At 43.1% G+C, this 21,253-nt stretch overlaps 1 long non-coding RNA gene across 1 annotated transcript in view; it reads right to left on the minus strand.

The window, feature by feature from the left end:
- Positions 1–13,701: 13,701 nt before the first annotated feature.
- LOC146858444 (uncharacterized) overlaps positions 13,702–21,253 on the minus strand; it is a 127,305-nt gene continuing 119,753 nt past the window's right edge. Inside the window, exon 4 of the long non-coding RNA XR_014979695.1 lies at positions 13,702–13,939. This is a non-coding gene — a long non-coding RNA (uncharacterized LOC146858444). The remainder of the gene's footprint in view (positions 13,940–21,253) is intronic.

Raw genomic sequence — 21,253 nt, forward strand, 5'->3', positions numbered from 1 at the left:
TTCTCCATCTGAGGGACCCAGCTATTTCTAGGAGCACTACAGCCACTGGCCTAACAGTGACACCCCCTGGGACAGCCCTTACTCTTTTTGTTTCCCCTGGGGCATACTGGTTCGAGAGAACCAACCTGTCATGCACCACAGTGTGACTGGCACAGGTATCTCTCAGGGCAGTTGCTGGGATTCCATTCACAAGTAGATGGTGGAAGTGTCTACTTCCCTTTGGAATCTGCAACTCACCTTTTGGGCCCAGATTCCAGTAAAAGGCTAGGAGAACTTCCTCATCTAAGGAATTACCCTCCAAAGCTACACTAGCACACCCCTGGAGCTACGCTAGGGACTGTAATTGTTTTAGGACAGCTGGTGTCCTTGGTATGGAGTCCTGTCTTTTGACACTTGTGACACCATACCTTGTTGGGATCCCAACTCTTATCTTGGTACCCAGTTTTGGTTTGTGAGGTATCTTTGGGCCCACCCTCCTGGAAAGGTTTTTGGGGGGCGACCTGAGACACTTATTTTTATCTTTAAGACTCACTGTCTTTCCTCTGGCGAGGTTTTGTAACCCCTTTCTTTTGGTCACCCCCAGTGGACGCCCTAGTCACCCTTGTCTTGACCCAATGGTCCGCCTTCTTTCCCAATTCATGGGGAGAAATTGAACCTAGGTCTTCCAGATACTGATGCACCTTTTCATCAATGCAATTACTTATTATGTGTTCTATCATAAACAAATTATATAGACCATTAAAATCTTGCACTTTGCTTCCAGTCAACCAGCTCTTGTTTTCATTGAGTAGTCTACAAATTCCACCCAAGGCTGACTCAGGGTTTGCTGAGCCCCCCTGAATCTAATTCCATACTCTTTAGTTGTGAGTCCAAATCCCACAGAGTTCTCTTCATGAGGTCATTAGACCCAGCATCTGCCACAATAAGGGTCAGAAGTCTGTCTATGCACTTACCACAGAACAGTTCCCAAAGGAGTGCCCCCATGAGTTTTCTTCACTTTTCTGGCTTCACAAGCCTTCTCAAAAGCTGCAAACCACTTGGTGATATCATAACCTTCCTCAAATTTAGTGACGATCCCTTTGGGGATTTTGAGATCATAGGATCCTTTTTTTCTACATTTCTTAAATTGCTGCCACCATTGATGGGTCCTAGGCCCATCTCTGCTCTTTATTTTCTAGAGCCAGGAGTCTGGTCTCTAGGTCTAATCTTTTGGTCAACCTGGCTAGCAGGATGCCCTCTTCATGGAGGCTGTCCTCAATGTCCTAAGCAGTACCTGACCCACCTGTGTGCCTTCTAGGTACTAAGAGGTTTACTCTTGGAGTCAGGGGCACTTGGGCCCTTTTCTTCCTTTTTGGATGTTCATTACCTCATGGAAGGTAACCTAACAAGAGGGGTCTAATAGGATGAATTGATCTCCTGATGTATTTAGGGGTGTGATTTTTGACTTTTTGTATTAGGGTTAGGGACAGAGTCCGCACACTTCTGCCTTACCTGAAGAGAGGAGAGCATCTTAGAGCGAGCTCCGTAGCTTTACGCTACTCAACCCAAATTGGCGTGAGTGCACTTCTTGGGAAGTTTTCAGGTGCTGACACCTTTCAGGAAACTTGCCTGGGGAACAGCTAAGTAGGGATGTCACATTAGAATTAGTGTAGGGACAGATTTAATGCTTTTTACTTATGATCCGCCAATGACGAAATCTCTTGATGAAGTTTCTATAATAATTTGTGTTCTGATACTGAAATTGGTGATTTTGTGCCTGTTGCACCATCTAAATTTAGTTTATAGATTTGGTTTTGTATTAGTGCCCATGTATCTTTACACACTCATCATAAGGTGTTTCTATGTTCAACTTTTCTTGCTTCTGTAATAAATATACTAAACTCTATAAGGAGTTTGTATTTCTTCGGTGTCATGGGCATTGGTAATGTATAATCGACAATTGAATTTCTCTCCCCTCCACACTTACAAAGCAGGTAACAAAAGAGCCATCGGCCAGGGGTTCCAGAGTATGTCTAGATTGTGGAACCCAGCACCTTCACCACCGACCAAACACCATAAAAACTTTCATACCATGTCTTTGTTTTATTTATTTATTTACTTACTAGGAGTTTATGCCAATCACTTGCATTATGGTTTAAAGCCAAGCGAGAGCGCTTTTTAGCGAAGGGGTGCAAGACAGTAGTATGTATGTGTGTATGACTCCGTAGACGTAGAAAATGTCAAAGAGTCATTAGTGGGTAGTAAATTGAAAGGTTTTTTGCTGCACCCTTAATAATATGGCTGGGATAGGCCTCAGGAGTTTTGTCAGCATGAAGCGAAATTGAATTAGCCAGTAGCAAAATGGATCAGGATATTGAGGTGTATGGGAAAAGAAATGCAGTGAAAGAGGTGAGTGTTCAGTCTCCTGTCAGATGAAAGTGACTTTCAACCAGGACTAAGACGTGCATGGAGTGTGTTTTAGGGTGTAGAGAACTGAACAGAAGGGGCCCTACCATCAAAGCGTTTGCACCTGGCTTTTTTTGGTTAGGCAGAAGGTTCAGGTTGGTGGCCCTTTAGGGCCTGGTAGACTGTTATGTGTTATGGCTAGAACATCTTTCATAAACTTCCATAAGTATGACCGTGATCTGCCCTCCTGATTAGACTCCAGACCTTCAGTTGTGTCCTCTGTTTAAGTTCGAGGTAAGGTAGGGTTGACAAGGGGGGGGATCCCATGTCTGTACTATAACTAGTGCCCTAAATAAAGAGGCAACCCGGAACAAAAAAAACAAACCCCAAAATAAGACTCCACGTAGGACAATGGCGGAAAGTGCTGACTCCATCCAACAGAGTTGTGATGTAAATAACCAAAAACTTGATGCATTATGTATGGCAGTCAAATCTTCAGAACACCATGTGAAAAGCACCTTAGAAACTATCAACTCTAGACTAAAACAAATGGAAATTAAATGTCCGACTTGTCTAGATCTCTTGAACACCCGAATTGGGAATGTAGCCTGTAGCGACAAGTTGCACACAACTAGTATAGAGGCAACCAAATCCAGCATGCATTCAGAGAACCCAGGACATAAGATCTCGTGCCCATTCTAGACTAGGTTCCACTGCAGGGGAAAAACTAGACAACGGTTTGTCTCCATTAGTTACTATTAGATCTACTCAAGCTACACAATTACAACCTAATGAATTTTTAGATCTCCCCCGGCTGCCACCCCATATGTAATTGTCCTGGAAAATGTTCCATATTTACCTCCTCAGAGCACGGAATCATGGGCTTCGCTCAGACATAAGGCATTGAATTGGTTAGGGGTTAGAACAGGCCTGACTAAACATTTGTTTGAGGACATAAAGATGGCAAGGTTAATTAAATGGGTGGCCAGAATACAGAAATCACTACCAGGTGACTGTTTGGTTCTGTCCTTCAAAACACCAAGACTGGTGGAGGCTGTCCTAAATAGAACTAGGCCCACTCATGTTACCAAAAACACCATCTCTGCTCTCCCATTAAGTTATTTATATCAACCAAGCTTACCTGGGGCCACCAACTGTTCTGAGCCCATAGTTCCTCTCTTACCATCGACAAATCGATCATCTAATGTTCCAATTTTCCATAGGTTTCAGGAATTAACAACTCTCAATGGGATAGATTGACCCGAAGTGGAGCATTGGAAGGATATTGATGGAAGACTTGAGAGAATTACAGCATTGTTCAATTCGGGAGAGAGGGCACTTACCCAGGAATTACCCGGATCAAGCACTTTATCAACTTCTGTCTCTTTACACCAACCCGCAGGGTCTATTACAGATATAACACCAAACAACAGTGCAGGGTATTGTTCTCAGATTTCCTCTGATAACATTGGTTTTCTGTTCTGGAATGTAGCAGGTCTCTGGAACAAAATTAATAAACCAGAATGGTTAGAATTTATTGAGGGCTTTAACTTCATTTGTCTCTAAGAGACCTGGCTCACGGAACCTCTCCATATGAACGGGTTCAGAACATATCATGTCCCTGCTGTTTTAACTACACATGACAGATCAATAGGGGGTTTATCTATTTTTGTTTCTAATAACTCACCATCTGTAAGAATAGTTAGAAAACAAATTAATCCCTACTACCAAGTCATTCTGTGTGAAGGTTCAGGTCTAGACAGGCTAGCAGTGATTAATTTGTATAATGCTTCAAGCAGTGAAATCATTACAAACCTGCATAAATTAGATGAGTATTTGGAACATTTGGACAATAGTATTAGAACGAAGCTCTCTATCTGTGGGGTGGTGACTTTAACATCCAATTATGCAGCTCACCCTCTGACAGAGTATGTGGTATGAATAATCCAGACTAGGTGGGCCAAACACATTTTAATCATAATCAATATGGAGATAAATTAAACAAACTCATTTATAAATATGACCTATCGTTCTTGAATGAAATTTCATCTCCATATGCCCCATTTAGGTGTACCTTTAATGGGAGAAATTCCAATACTATTATTGACTTTGTCCTATCATCAAATAACTTTGCCACCTATGTTTTTAATTGTACCACCCACTCGATTCCATTAAGTGATCATCTTCTGCAGTCTGTACAAATTTCACCAGCGTTACTTACTAGAAAACAGCACTATCATGACTTGGGACACCCAGGTGAACTTGAGTTAGCTACTCTCAACAGCTACTCCCTGCAGTGACAACAGATTTCCCCCGATTAGTTTTAAGAAAACTAATCTGTGACACGAACGTGGCCTTTGAGACTTGCTGAGATGATACTTCACAGCCAAAGGAGTTCATGAATGCTTTTTTGACAATCACTCAGGCTGTATAGGATAGCCTTCATATAACTAAAAAACCAAAATGGAGAGACGTGGTTGGTTCGATTCACTGTGCACTAACGCCAATAAAAGGTTAAAGGAGGCATTACACAAAAACCCTAGGTGTAGAGCCGAGGTTTAGTTCTGCAGATCAGCCTATAAGCAGGCAGGAAAATACAATTAAGAGAAGAGCCATGGGACGCCTTACATAAAGCAAGTACCAACAACGATAACAAGGCATTCTGGAAGGTAGTCAACTCGGCACCATTGAGAGAAGATGTGGTCCTGGGATCGTGGTTGCGATCCCAGAGGATGATTGGATAAAATATTTTTCTAGCATCTACTTTGTACCCATCATTCCATTAGACCCTGCCCAGATACTTTAATTTAATGATAACCTTGCTCTTGGACAAATTAGCATTGTTACACCATTTAGCTTAGAGGAAGTTAATAACGCTATAAAAGTCAGTAGAGGGGGAAAGCCACCCGGTCCCGACGCTTTCCCTGTGGATCTGTGTAAAGTCAACATTGCCTTTTGGGGACATATTTTAACGGTTGTGTTAAGGGCTTGATGTAATTCGGGATTTCTCACCACATGGTCGGAATCCATAATAGTTCCAATCCATAAAAAAGGAGACCGACATAACCTTGAATGTTACAGGCAGATCTTATTGCTCAACTCTCTAGCGAAGATAGCGGGCCGAATAATTTTAAATATGCTTCAAGAGTGGGTTGAATCTAAGGGTATTCTGTCCGACCTCCAATATGGGTTTCGCACTGGAGTAGGGACCATAGAACAGGACCTTAATTTGAGTATGTTAATGGGAAAATATACCAAGACTAAGGGAGGGAACTTATACCTTAGATTTGTAGACCTGTCTTCCGCTTTCAACTGTGTCAATCATTCTAAACTATGGGCAAATATGACTGATATATGAGTGGAACATTCGATTATCACATACATGAGGGACTTGTACTCTGGAATAAAAGCAAGGGTTAGACATGGGACCAGGGGTGAATGTACTCAGCCTTTCAGAATAGAGAGAAGGGTGAGACAGGGTTGCGTCTTAGCTCCTTTTCTCTTTTTGCTATAAATAAACAATGTAGGCACTGTTCTAACTGAACTTTCCAAAGATCTCGCTCAGGTGGGTCACCGTCCCGTGCCTGCCCTCCTCAATGCTGATGACGCTGTTCTACTGGCCTGTGCCCCCCTTGTGATGTAGTCTGTACTTAATAATTTTGTAGACTATAGGCTGGACCTTGATCTGCAAGTGAACCAAACCAAAACATTTATAATGAACTGCGGAAGGAAAACTGGGAATTGTTGTGCCATCAAAATCCGGGACACCAATGTAGAATCTACCAACAATTTTTCGTATCTGGGAGTTTTATTTGATGAAGAAGGCACATGGAATCGTGCTATCAAGACCAGAGTATTATTATTTTGAAGAGCCTGTATGGCTCTACGACAATTTGCCATTAGGTTAGACACAAATCCCCCTCGAGAGATGCTTACTCTTTATAAGGCTAAATGCATCAACAAAGCACTATATGTGGCGGATATATGTGGGCATACAAACTGTATGGCACTCCAGCTCGTGTAAAATTAGTTTCTGAGGCACTTGCTTGCTACACCTAAAAGTGTTCCCACGTTTGTGTGCCATGCAGAGCTGGGAGCACCGTTTCTCATTGACTCACTTAAGATTCAACCCATATTACTGTGGCACAAAGTTTGGACATCTGAACACACTTCCCTAAACCGTATGTAGTGAGAAGCAGACTTGTTTAGGAGTGATAAAGATAAGATTTCTTTTTTGTACTTAAATGTTGGTATCATAATTTCTGAGTACAGGCTCTCTATTCCTCAGCCCTATCTCTTTTCAGCCCTTTGATGTTTGGCCAGGGAATTGCATGTTCTTGTTGGTTGATGGCATTGTTAACCAGTGCTGTGTAGGTCAAAGTGGGCAGACCTCAAAGGCTCTGATCAGATGGTTTCCACTCATTGGTCTGATGGGTGCATCACCTCCTCAGTGGTTCTTTTGCAAAGGTTCCATAGGCTATATTCCTGACTGGGGAAGAGGAGAGGAGGTCTGGAGAAGGCCTAGATTGCCTGTGAATGAGGGTCGGTAGTTTGTGACGAAGGGTGTGGTTTGCGTGTATGTTTGTGTGAGCATAGTTTTATAAAGGTGGATCTCGGTGATCAACACACGAGGGAAAGGAGGGGGACATATGCCCAGGTTCCACACTATGGCAAGGTTCATGGTCCTCCTTGAAAATGTATTTATAGATGTATAAAGTAAGCCATTTTTTCAATAGTAATGATGAGGCATCTACTACAGAAATGGGTTCCAGATGCTGAACTAGGAAGGACAATGAATCAGGCGTTGAGGCCACCTGGCATACATTGAAGAAGTGGGGCCTCGCATTTAGGTTAGTATCCAGGCCCTGCAAATGTTCTGAGACGTCTGGGCAGGGTAGTGTGGGGTGCCTGTGACTTACCTGAGGATAATCAGGTAGGGATTCAATTGTAGGTCCTCCAAAGTTGACACGGCTTCTCATGAATAGTCATCTTTACTTTATCACACACACCTATTTATACACTTTGCTTGAGTGTCCAGGGGACTACAGAACCCTAATTGTCCTGAATGTCTGAAGGGGAATCGCTTGTTAATTGTAAATTTCTATAATAATTGAATAATTCCCCGTGCATAAAGCATCGATCTAGCTTTATTGAAAAACTAGAAACTACTTATTATCTAGGATGTGTGCAAACTTTTGTTTACAATAGCTGGTTACAGAGACAAGCCATGACCCTAACTGAGAGAGAGCAGATTAAATAATGAGAGAAGCCAGTGTCTACAAACATGAGATTAGCATGGGACACCCTAGATCCTGTGTTATCCCTTGCACACAGCGTCACAGCTTCCAGGATAAACATAATGCAATGACTCCCTGAACCAGAGAGCAATTCTATCTCTGCCTAGGAGTCTAACCCCGATTAGTACAATATTCCCGAGGTTTTCCACATAGAAGTTAAAGTATTTGTTCATAAAGCTAACAGGGAGCTAGGAAAGTCCCTGTGTAAGGAGCTCAAAAAAGAAAGTTACAATGATAAGGTGATTTGCGGTGCTCTGAACTTTTATAAGACTGTAAAATAGCCCTGCAAAAAGGCCTGGGAAGAGAATGAATCCTCATGTTTGCCAAGGGACTTGGGATCGTCTAGAAACAGGTGTGTTGCTGTAGTTGGCCATTGCTTCAAATATTCCCACGTCTACCCACTTTCAAAACTTTTATAGGAGGGATATTGTAGCCAAAAAGCATGCTTTGGGCCTGAGTCGCAAAAGTAAGGAGCGTTCCTGAATCTCTGCACTGCAGTTCTCAGTGCAGTAATTCCACTCCGAGTGGTGAGATTCTGCCACGGCAGAGACTTCGTACTCGTAACTTTACTACACGTAAGTACCTTCGTGTATCAGGCCCTAACTATCGATACTAATAACTATGGGCCTAATTATGATGTAGGTTGGAGTTGCCTCCGACCGACACTGTTTCGGGGAAGGCACCGCCCGACCTTAGATGACGATTCCAACAGCCCCAATAAGGATGCGACCGTACATGGTGGGGTCGCAAGCTTCCATTTTTCAATGGGAGCTTGTGCAGTGGACTGAAACCACCTGCACCACAAGCTCCAAATGAAAAACAGGAGTTTTTACACCTCCCTGCACTGTACGGCAGGCAAAGGGGGCACCTAGCCCCCAGGGCAAACGCAGAGGGCCAGGGGGCCCTGTTATGCCCCCAAAGTCTGTTTCCGACAGCCAATCCATGTCAGAATAAAAGGCCGACATGAATTGTCTGTCAGAAATTGACATCATAATCCTTAAGGGATTACGGTGCAGTTACGAGGGGCTCGTGGGAACCGAGTCGGATCCACCTGCTGGTTTAAACTCCGACACCATCATCCTAATGCGGCGGTCGGAGTTTAAACCCACCATGTTGGTTGGAAAGCCTCCGACTAGTGGTCATAGGATTTCTGACCCCACCCTTGATGGTCTCTAAACTACCATCAGCCTGAGTCCGCCTCTTAAGAGCCTCGCCTCAAATGGGGTGTCAATGGAACCTTCTAATCTTAATCTAGGATTTATGGACCTGCTTTGGATAAGCGTTTTTAATGTCAAAATGAAAACCTATATGATACCACAATCATGTCGTCACCTGTGTTCACGTGGGCGGTTGTACACTGCTTCTCGCTGGCGTTTTGGGTGCATTACTTTGTTGAAAGTGCATGGAGAATGCTAATGGACAGACGGCAGTTATGGACAGATGATGGGATCTTGGCCTATAATCAAGATGCTTTTATGCAAGGCATGTGCTTGAATTTATATTAGTGGATGCCTCACTTTTGCGGAACTTTTACTCAGCCGTCCACATGGCTAATAGATCTAATTAAAGGACATTTGGAACAAAGTGGGGGTCGATGAAGAGTTACTGCACTTATGATCACATATGAATTCCCGCCTCACTCCAGCTGTTAAATAAAGTGCTTACTAATTGCTTTTACTCTGAGAGAGGAGTGAGGCATGGATGTGTACTGGCCCCACTCTTTCATTTATATATGAATGGGCTTCACGAGTGGACAGGCAGTTCCTTCAGTGTAAGAAGTAGGACCATCCCTTTAATACGGACGATGCCATATTGTCAAGCACAGGAAATAGAGGAACTATTAATCGTCTATGTCTCGTGCCCTTGATTTAGCTCTATCAGCACACATCACAGCTCTTCCAAGTTTATAAATGCAACTGAGTAGCCCTTAAGAGCATCAGATCGTACACAAAGTTGAGCCTCACTTTTGATACTGCTGCCAATGACCCACATATTGAGTGCAGATGCGCCTATTCTTTACCCAGGTCCAGGGCACAGTCTTTATTTACAACCCCATTTTGCGCTAAACCACTACTGCACACGATCTAAGTCCATTTAAATCTATAATGGTAAATGTTATGGAATAGTATATTTTAGTGCAGGCATGTAGGGATACAGGAACACAGCAATATTACAAATAGAAATAAAAAATAGATTTTGGATGTGTTATTGTAAGGCTTTTATATTTCATATTCAGTGATTTTACTGTCTAGCAATCTGGGCATGGAAACCCACAAGAATAACTCTTCCTCCGCTAAGCTGGTGCCTTGTCTGAGTTATAAAGACTGTGGAGGTAAGAGGCAAAAGTCTCTGTTATATCCAGTGGGGGAGAAATGTAAGTGAGGGATGGAGGCCTAATGGCAGTGATGCCACACCTAGGATCCTTCTGTTGAGAGGCAGAGGCGCTGGCAGGCTGCCCGCCTTCTCGTGTTTATATTGTCATTCTTTCAGTTGATGGAGAGCGTATTCTGCCCTTGACATGGACAGAGTGTTTAGATCATATTCCTTTGTTCAGTCACCTCCGTAGGTCATATATCGTGTTTATTGTATATTGAGTAGTTAGATCCCTAATTTCCCCCTCCATGACGGCTCGGGCACCCCACGGTTCAGGTTTAGCCAAAGCTCTCTTCTAATAGCAGACTTGCCAGATGCCCGCAACATCCGCTCAGATGACACAGCTCTCTTATTCTGGTCCATGTAGGTCTTGAGGTGGCTTCTCAGACAGGCCTTTTATGCTTCAGGAATCTGTATCTGGTCACTTTCAGCCATCATCAGTTCCATGGTGGTGCTTTATATCCCAAGTCAAGGTCCAATATAACTGGAGCATGATTGGATAGTTCACCCTCCAGTGTAGAACAGCGGGCAATCTCCGAGAGAGTTGACTTAGATGTCAAAACATGGTCAGTTCTAGTACAAGTGCCGCGTACACACAACACAAAGGTGTATTCTCTGTTGCTGGGATGCAGGAGGCACCAAGGTCAATGAATCTGTGGCCACCCACAAAGACACACTGGATGCTTCTGTCATCAGCAATGACCCTGTCTGGCAAATCTAATATGGGTCTATTATTGTCACGTCCCCGTTCCTTCTGCTATTACTCTTGTGCATCCAAATTATGTTAAGACTCTGGAGAGGCTCGAAAAAAAAACTGTCACTTTGATGAGTGTGTGGCATGACTTGAACCCACCTTGCTCTTAGTTCCAAGAGAGTCTGTTTTTTAGAAACATGTATCAATTTAACAAGTCTATCCAGGTCTTTTAGCTGGAGTATTGCAGGGATGTTTGGTACAGAATACGTTCTCCTCGTTGTTCGCTAAAAGTAGGGAAAGACTGAGAGGGTGCTAGTAGGCCTCAGCTTCGGGCAGCTACTGACCACTTGTCTCACTAGGTCCCTTTTCAGTGTTTAGGTCGAGCCTGGGCCACGCATGCGGTGCTCTGCGAGGCATGCTGTATTGAGGTATAAAATAGAAACTCCACCCATTTCCCGCCCAGCTTTTCAATTGGCTCCTGTTACTGTCCTTTTGAAATCGTTGCTTTTCTTTTGTGAATAGGCTTAGTAGTCCCTCCTTGGTACCACCTTGTCTGCATTTGTAACCTTCCATAAGGACTGGACTGTTTACTTGTGTTGTTACACGGTCTGCTTTATGTAATCGGTGAGCACTATTTTCTTTAATGATTTTCCCGTATCCCACCCACGACATCGCAGCACGCCGCCCGCATTTATATTGTTATTAGTAATTTATTTATTTAATTTACAGCGCGGTCTGCTTTCACCATAGCGGCCGTGCTTATTTATTTATTTATTTTACAGAGCTGTCCGTTTTCACTTTAGCAGCAGCGCTTCTTTATTTACTTAATTTACAGCACGGTCTGCTTTCACTTTAGCGGCCGTGCCACAGAACCTTTCTCGATTTATTTATTTTTTCTTTTTGGGTGAAAGCGCCCCATACCGCGCTTTCACTTTAATGTTAGCTGCGCTCCTTCCTTTAGACGCTGCTCACTGTAACCTGAATATGGCAAGCAGTGTCTAAAGAAAGGGGCGCAGCCACCATTAAAGTGATCTCGCATTTGCGTAAGTTTGAGTTATTGGTATTACAAATATATATGTGTTGCTTTTAAAAACACACAAATAAAAGGCTTTGTCATTTACAATGCCTATTGCTGAAACTCTCGCAAATGTAAGACCTATTCCATTGAGAAGGCTTGTTCTAATTCTCTTGGTACAAGCTGTGTCCGTTCAACTGGCAATGCCAGGGTGTTTTTGAGAAAAGATAGAATAGTACATTTTTTCATTTTTCGTGGTGTATATGTCCATTTGCACTTCACAAGAATAGTTTAAGAGTCTTCCTCCTAGGTTGGGAGGACATGGGTTTTATAGGTGGAGCAAGGGAGTATCAATGAATGTTTATCCTGTAAAGCAGTGATAACGCCGGATTCTTATCTTATCTTACCATCTCTAAGAATCGTTGGTCGACTTGACCTTTTTACCTGCCTTGAAGTGTAAAGGGGAGAAACCAATTCATTCAATGTTAAACCAGTAGACCAAATCAATTCAACGCTGAAGAATCACTAACTCCGAGTTAAGTTAGGGGGTTTATTACAAAGCCAAAAATAACTGGACATACAAGCACCTCATGACGAGGTTAAGGAAGTACATGGGAACTAATATAAAGTTTAATCTACGCAGCAATCTAATTTGATGAAGCATAAAAATGATATTGAACTCTAAAAATATCAAACAAGTGATAACTGCTCCAATATCTAAATCAGTCTTCATGGGTACCTACAAAGAAATTGATTAGTCTGTCCCTACTCTGCCACTAAAGCGACATCCCTACTTAGCATTTCCCAGGACAAGATTGAGGAAAAGGTGTCAGCTTGTGAAGACTTACTAAGAAGTACACTCACTTTGCATGGGTCAATTACCAAAACTACAGCATCATTCTAAGTCTTCTCTCTCTGTATCGATTCCTTACTTCTGCCCTCTAACGCCTCTCTGTCTCATCTCCTAACTCTTCCCTCGGGGCACTGTCTCTAATACAAAATGCACAACATGGAAGACACGCCTTTGTTACACCTCTTCTGGCTGGGCACCTCCTGGAGGTAATTTTCCATTGAAACCTGTATGGCGTTCAATAACAGTTGAAACGTCCTTGAGTCCCAGGCTCCTTCAGCACCAAAAGTATTGGCTTCCCATTATCTGCATTCCTGGAGACTCTTGTAGCAAACACTCCTCCATACCTAACGCCTAAATCAAAAGGTTAGTCTTAGCTAACAAGGACGATGTCCTTGCACCTGCAACAGAAGCTTGAGAAACTAAAATCCTTGTACGCACATCATTCTTGCTGACTTTCTAAATGAGAGCCTTCCCAAGGAAAATACATTTTGGGCCTACGATATTCAGCTAACATAAAAAACGAATAGGCCTTTCATCGTCATTATCAATAAATCTTTATTTAGCTGCAAATCAACCATAAAAGATTACATACTAAAAACATTTCATACAATTAATATACTCAAATTTATGATAAAAGATTGTTTAAAGCAAAATAAAATCATTTGGCCACCATGTTCCGAAGGCGCATCGCGGTGGAAATGTATTTATAAATCATTAGGCAAATAAATTCATCTTTCAAGAGGAGCAAATATTGCAAACGCAGCCCTGCACTTTCTTCTATTTAAAAATCTTAACAGTGGTTTTAAAAAAGCACGTCTTGGAATAATATAGAGTCCACAGAAAAACATAAAATGTAAAGTGCTCTGTGCTGATTTTGAGTCACAAGCACACAAATCCAATTTTGCATCACAATGTGCATCACGCGGATAGGAAACCAATAAGTGGGCAATACCCATCCTGAATCTTATAAGATAAAACATATTAGGGTGATTAAAAAAGAAAGAGAGATAGGGTTCAGTACCTAAAGAAAAAACCAGCAATGAGTGTTCGACAATTCATTTCTTGCTATATTCTGCAGGATCTCTAAGTTCATAGCTATATGTCATAAACATTCTTTTCAATTTGACTCTTGAAATTTTGACTATATTACCAGGAGTGTCAATACAGTCTGGTAGCCCCAACTTCCCTAGTAGGTCTTGTATATACATAATCCAGGGAATTTTCTTGACACAGTCCAGTTTCAAACAATCAGTGATTATAGCACGATTTAGGACAGTCTCTTCTTTCACCCAAATACTACGCCATAACAGAAGTGGTGATAACTGAAGACGAAAAGATAACGGGGTTACACCTAATTCATTATGACAAATAGTAACGGCAGTACTTTTAGGCACTGTTAACAACTGTTTCAAAACATATTTTCAACTCTCTGTAGACCAGCAATGTTACATAACCCCCAGACACCAGCGCCATACATAGTAATGGCGCACGTGCGAGCCTTATATATGTCGGTAATGACTTTTATAGGCCGGGAGCCTAGTTTTTTTGTGAACCTAAATATAGCCTCAACGTTATGATTAAAACCTCCAATTCTTGCCTCCACTAAGTGGGACCATGTATTTGTTTTATTAAAAAGAATGCCCAAGTAGGAGAAGGTGGGTACACAAAGTAATTTTTCATTATTAATAAAGCATGTTTTTGTGCTCATGGGAGGTTTGCCCACCACCATAACATGGGATTTAGTAACATTTGTTTTCAGTCCAAGATCACTCATAAAACCATTAAAACTAGTTAAAAGCCTCTGCAGCCCCACCCCTGTTCTGGACATTAAAACACAATCATCGACATATAGAAGTGCTGGAAAGGGTCTTCAGCCTATCTGAGGTACATCCATATTCCCATTGAGCAAATTACTCTCCAGGTCGTTGATGTAGAGGCAGAATAAAAAAGGGGCGAGGACACAACCTTGACGGACCCCGCGATCCATCTTTATTGGGGCGGTGAGCTCGTCGTTGACACCATACCGCACTCTACCCGTTACACCCTGGTGCATTGCTGCCAAGAAGTGGTCTTTCATTACAATACATGAACCTTCAATCAGGCCTTCACACATTATAAATCACACGTTAATAAACATTGCATCTACAAGCATTTTTTTCATTACATTCAATATATGTGTAATCATTTCTACACATGCAATCTTTAATATTGTGCACGTTTAAATCAAAGGCATTACATTGCTCATAAATTAATTCATTAGGCACTTTGCACTAGACAGTTACATTTAAAAGTCATTTTACCCTCTCAGCTAACACGAATTACATTTCTAACGTTACATTCACATTTTTATTATTACATTTAGGCCTCTAATAATCTTCTGTTAATACAACATAAGTTACATATGTAGGTGCGGACTATACGTGATTATGATGCACCCCAACAATTTTTGAAACAACATGGCGCTCTATCAGCAGTCAGTGATTGTAGCCTATTGGCAGAGATTCGCCGCAAGAAGTAGAAAATCAAAGAGGTGAAAATGCAACATGCTGACAGGGGGTAGGTTATACAGGTGTTTGACCCCCAGAATAGTTTAAACAATAGGCCGGTTTAACACCAGTGGAGAGTAGACTCAAACATAAACAAACATTGGCACAACCAATAGGTCAAGGCTAAAATGTTAAGTCCTGGCTCAAATATTTTTGAAAAAGCCTAATACAATGAAAAAAACTAAACAAAATAAATGGGTGGCTTCTTCACACAGTGCACCCATAAGATAAAGAATTAATTGTGAGTGTGCTTTGGAGATGTATAATAGTTCCTCCTGCATTGTAATGCAAGCATTCCAGAAGAGGTGAATGATACACCAAACAATGAACAGCATGAGATGAGGGAAAAATGCTTCTCCAGGCAGCAACTTCCACTCTATATTTTAAAGAATTAATGGGAATAGGTCTTATAGACAGCTGTGATACCAATCAAGTCCTTACAAGGGGCCTCTGAGGGATGGAAAGGGACTAAGAAATACAGGAACAGTATGAGATTAGGAGGAACTAATTAACCTTCATGTGTGATATACATTGAGTGGCAGAACCCTTTCCAACCCTCTCCAAGCTCAACTTTAATCAGACTGTATGCCACACATTTTCCATGGGAGAGGGTTTGCAACAACCATTGATTTCATATTAGCCTCACACACTCATGCACACAGAGTTCTCTCATTTAGGGTAGGGGACATTAGTCTAAGTGATCATTTCCCTCTCTGTTTATTGCTCAGGTTACCTACTTGCAGACCCAAGAAGTGCAATTTGCCTACTCAAGTATTGGGGAATATTGTACTGAATAAAACAAATGGCTATACTTTAACCCCTTCCATGCTCATGACGAGCCCAGCTCGTCATGAGTCACAGTGGAGAGGTGCTCATGACGAGCTGAGCTCGTCATACGGCCGTGGCCCGCCCACACGCGATTGATTCCCCGCCTGTGTGGGAGAATTAATCAGTGGGCAGGGTTGTGACGAGCCCAGCTCGTCATGAGCACAGCTCCACTGTGACTCATGACGAGTTGGGCTCGTCACAAGCACCGTGACCCCCTCCTCCCCCCGCGCCGTGGGGGAATTACCCCCACGGCGAATGGTTCAAGGTGGGCAAACATAGACCCTGATACAGTGATCAAAAAAGTAATATTGAAGTGTAAGTCCGCATTCGACACATGTCTGAGTGACTCAGCAACTGACACTGGTATTGTGCACTCCTTTAACGATATTTCCAAGGAGGTTAAGATTTTGTTGACGGCTCAGCACCGTAAACAAACCAAACATCTGGGTGGTTTAATAAGAAATGTACAAGTGCCTATTCCAATTTAAAAAAAGAACTGCATAGGCAGCCCAGATCGCCAACCAAAATTAGATAGGCTAGAGCGGAATATAGAGGGGCTATTAAAGAGAGGAAGTATACTTTACGAAATGAAGCTTGGGAGGCCCGTCATTGTACGGCCCAGCTGAAATATAACACTGCATTCTGGAAGGTTCTGAGGACTCCCTTTCTATCTTCCAGTGATGGCCCCTCCGTAGAAATAGCAATTCCTGAAAAAACTTGGATTAGTTACTTCTCCAAAGTATATAGTGACCAAGGAAACCCGGGGTGGCAAATGGCTGATACCATTACAAATAATAATGATCGGGTTTATCTGAAAATTACTTTAGAAGAGGTAAACAGAGCTTTCGCACTTAGTTTAGGTGGTAAAGCTCCTGGGCCTGACGAGGATCCAGTTGATATGTTTAAATTCAATATTCCTCTATGGGGGCCCAATTTAACCCAAGTCATTAACGCCAGTATCAAGTCAACATTTCCTAAGACTTGCGCGCAATCAATTAATATTCAAATTTTTAAAAAGGGGGACCGTAATGATCCATGGTGCTACAGACCGATCTCCCTTTTGGACTCCATGGTCAAAGTGGCGGGGCGGGTTATCCTGCAGCGCCTACAAGATTGGGCAGAAGACACCCAGATGTTATCGGACTTACAGTACGGCTTTGGCGCCGCGCTTGGCACAATAGAACAGAGTCTGAATTTGGCTATCTTGGTAGGCAAGTATACTAGAGCAAAAAAAGGTAGTCTCTTTTAGGCCTTTGTGGACCTCACCGCGGCCTTTGATTCTGTAAGACACAATAGGCTGTGGGAGGTCCTTGAGGCAGTAGGGGTTGATCCTCAAATTATCGCTTTTCTAAGACGGTTGTACAGTGGAGCCACCGCAACTGTGTGGTATGGTTTGTGGGGGGAATGTACCCAGGCCTTTCCCATTAGGAGAGGTGTCAGACAAGGCTGTGTGCTGGCCCCTTTTCTTTTTATTCAAAACAAAATGATCCACCTCAAAGAGGTTCAATGGAATGTGTTCCCAATCTTGGTAGGGCACACGCAGTGTTTGCTTAAATACCCCTCATGCAACAAAAGGGCCCTTGGTGTCATGCTTCATCATAGGGGTCTTCCCGCCCCGCTGCGGGATGGGGCATGCTACGACTAGCGACTACAGTGGAGCACTGTTATTGTAGTACTATATGTGATGTATGGGTAGTGAGAGGAAGGGTCAGGGATGGATGAGGTGAGTGGATTAAAAAGCACCTGGCCTTGTAGACTTAAGGAATTTAATAGGTCATAGGCTGGTACTGTTAAAATGGTGATTCAGGGATTTCCGTTTTAATGTGCGGATACTCCTGGTCAAGTCAACATGTTTCGAAGCGTCAAGGCTTCTTCATCAGGACTAAAGATGATCCCTTCAGTGTTCACTATGTTGCTATCAAATGGTGCAGAATAAAATGTGCTATATACAAAAAAATGTATGTTAAATACAGTACCCAGTCGGTATCGTTAATATGTGAGCCCAGTCAGTATTTCTGAAATGTAAGCTGGAACTGGTTGAAGTCAGTGCTCCATGAGCCTTGTTTACAGGTGGGAAGGAGGTTGCCACTGTAATTTAATGGTCAACAGGTCCTCGCCTCGTCTCACGCCATCCTGCAGCTCCGCGTAAGTAGAGAAGGTAGCGCGGAGCCGAGCCACATTAAGAATATCTACTCCGGTGAGCCCAGGAAGTTGTGTCAAATCGGACAACTTACACGCCCGTTCGTCCAGGAATAAGGAGCCAAAGGTGTCTAGCCCCAGTTTGGTAAAGGTTACAAGCACCCCTCTATCAGTTGTTAACTGCAAAAAGGGATTATTGGCAAGCGGAAGTGCAGGCGAGTAGAGAGGACCAGACCCATATAACTGATTCAACTTGCGCCAAGCCCAACACCAAGTGGCCAGAGGTTGAATGTCATGGGCATCAAGGGGGTTTCCCTTTGGGAGTAGGGACGCTAAGGGTGTTGGGGCAGCCAGCTCCTTATCCGTTTTTGTGTAAGGTATTCTGGCATCCGGATGAAACCAGTGGTGGGCAAATTGTGCCTGTGCCACCAGAAAATACAGTTGAGGATCCGGGACTGCGAATCCTCCCCGGGCATACGGGAGGGTAAGAGTGCCCCAGGCTACACGGGGTCTGCGGCCCGCCCATACCGGACGGATAAGAAGACCACGCAGGTGGGTGAAAAACGCATTGGTGAGCGGGATGGGTATAGTGCGAAAATAATAAAGAAAATGCGGTAGTACTTTCATTTTAAAAAGGGCGATACATCCTGCCATAGAGAGAAGCAGTTGTATCCACCTATCTATTTGTGAGGAAAACTGATCAATAGCTGGTCCATAGTTCAGCTGTATATCTTGTCCCTTATCCCGGTGTAGTTATATCCCCAGGTATTTGGTAGTCTCCCGATCCACTCGCAGAGGGTAGTCCGTTTCCTCTGCTGCTGCTGCGTCGGTTATGGGAAACAATAGCGACTTTCCCCAATTGATTTTAAGACCCGAAATGGAACCGAAATGTTCTATTTTGTCGGTCAGAGGCTGGAGATTGCTTTGCGGGTGACGCACAAAAAGCAAGACGTCATCTGCGTACAGGGACATCAATAGCGGACTGGCGGGGAATTGTAAGCCACGGAACAAGTGTTGTTCTTGGAGGTGTCGGATCAGAGGGTTCATCGCCATAATGAACAGGAGCGGGGACAATGGGCACTCAGGTTCATAGATTTGACCTAATAAAAGTAAACTACATGGAAAGCATTCCCCTACACTTGGGGGTAGACACACATATAAACCTATGATGTTGCATCGATTATAACAACACCGCATTGTACCTTCAAGTCAATTTCTCCCAGAGCAGGAAAGTTCACAGGGTGGGAGAGAGCAGCCCATTCAGTACATCTGAACAAGTTGTGGGTGAGGCAATAGGAGGTAATAGCAATGGATAGTGGTTATTTCACCTCATGATTTCGGGGAAGATCTCAAATTATTCCTCTCCTTCTGATTTGCTTCCCCCTCTGTTTGCTGTCTATCAGCCCGCCATTCTTTGAATGGACCAGTCTCTTCTTTCAATTGTCAGATGTGTCCAGAAACCTTCTGGTAATCAGTAAGTGGAATCCCCATTTTCCCCAGTGCTCGTGTTTCACAGGCTGATCAGAACTGAGGCCACATGGCCCCATGTCACTCTTCCTAGGTCTTCACCAGGACATCTCACCGCCAGTAGCGGCTCCTGGAGGGAGTGCTGCGGGGTGTTGGGGCGGGGCGGGTAGGGGGTAGTAAACTCCAGCATACGGCCGACTGAGGTAAGTACATAAATAAATAAATAAAACGAATTACATTGCGCACCCTGCATCACCCCGCAACACTCCCTCCAGGAGCTGCTACTGCTCACCGCAGACGGATGGGCCGAGGTTGATCACAAGGCATTCCACCGGTGGCATAATGCATCAAGGAGGTCAAGTAGCTGCTGATGCCCTTGAATTAAATGATGGGATAGCTCGAAAAATGTGAGAGCTAACAGGAGTCACCCATCTTGAGCGTGCCCAATCCCCTTCTCACAGGGACCTTTCTTGAAGTGGAAGTGACAACAAATGCCATTTGACCATTAAGTTCACACACAGACATGTTAACACATACACACACAATCACACATACACATGCTCTCTCACATAAATACACTCTCACCTGTACACAGCATACATTTGAAAGCATTTTTTACTTTCTTTTGCTCCCAGGGAGGGTCCTATTCCAGCTAATTCTGCTCCATTTTTTTATTTCACTTATAGTAAACAATATATTTTTCACTAAAAGTGTAATAAAATGAAGGAACAAAACAACAGATGACCAGTAGGACGAGCTGCCCCTGTGTTCCTGGCACTGATTTTGCCACCTCTGAGACCAGGCATCTTATCTGCAGTACCAGGGGCAAACCAGGGGTACCAGCCGCAACTCTCGCAACCCCCAAATGATGTTCACAAACATTGAAATACCTTGCCTCACTTTTCTATGAGGGCCTCAGTTTTCCGACTCCTCATCCCCTCAGCTACAATTGCCTGTCAACTCATTTAACAAACATATTATTTCATGAACTTTTTCTCTTGGCTCTACAATCTTTGGCATAATGACCACAGCGACCACAAAACATATATATAAATCATTTACATTTTTTAAGGTCATCTTCTTTTGCGAGAGGAACCCGCGCACTACCCAAATGCGTCACTTCCACTTAAATAATGATTAAGTTGCACAACTAAATCGACTAACTCATCTCATCTTTGGGGTGGCTAGTAACCTGTGCCAAAGCACCTTCTGTTTCATCCTTTAATTCTGGAAGATGTTTTACGGCTCGTCATCCAGTTTTAAGTACTCATCTATTAAACGTGGTTATTTATGAGAATACATCTTGTGACCCCTGTTTTAATGTCAGCAATTCTCTGTGCAGAAACAAAGCGTGTATTTTTCTAGCAAACAACATGTTTATTTCCCTATAAAATGCTCCGAAGTTACAAAATAAAGGATAAATATTTCAATCAATGACATGGACAAATTAACCTTGTTTCCAACTTCGTGACAAAGCATGAATTTTGTTTTGATTTTATCGTCAGGAAGGCACTTATTTTTTAAATACTGCAAACCTTTTGGGTCACCATAAACATGCTCTGGTGGTACTAAGGTAATTGAAAAATGCGTCCCTAAGGTGCGGACATAATCTTGGGAAGAGGTGTGGTGCCGCGGCCAGGGCGACTGACTTCGAAA

The sequence above is a fragment of the Triturus cristatus genome, chromosome 3_2 (assembly GCF_964204655.1).
Source record: "Triturus cristatus chromosome 3_2, aTriCri1.1, whole genome shotgun sequence".
Taxonomy (NCBI): Eukaryota; Metazoa; Chordata; class Amphibia; order Caudata; family Salamandridae; genus Triturus; species Triturus cristatus.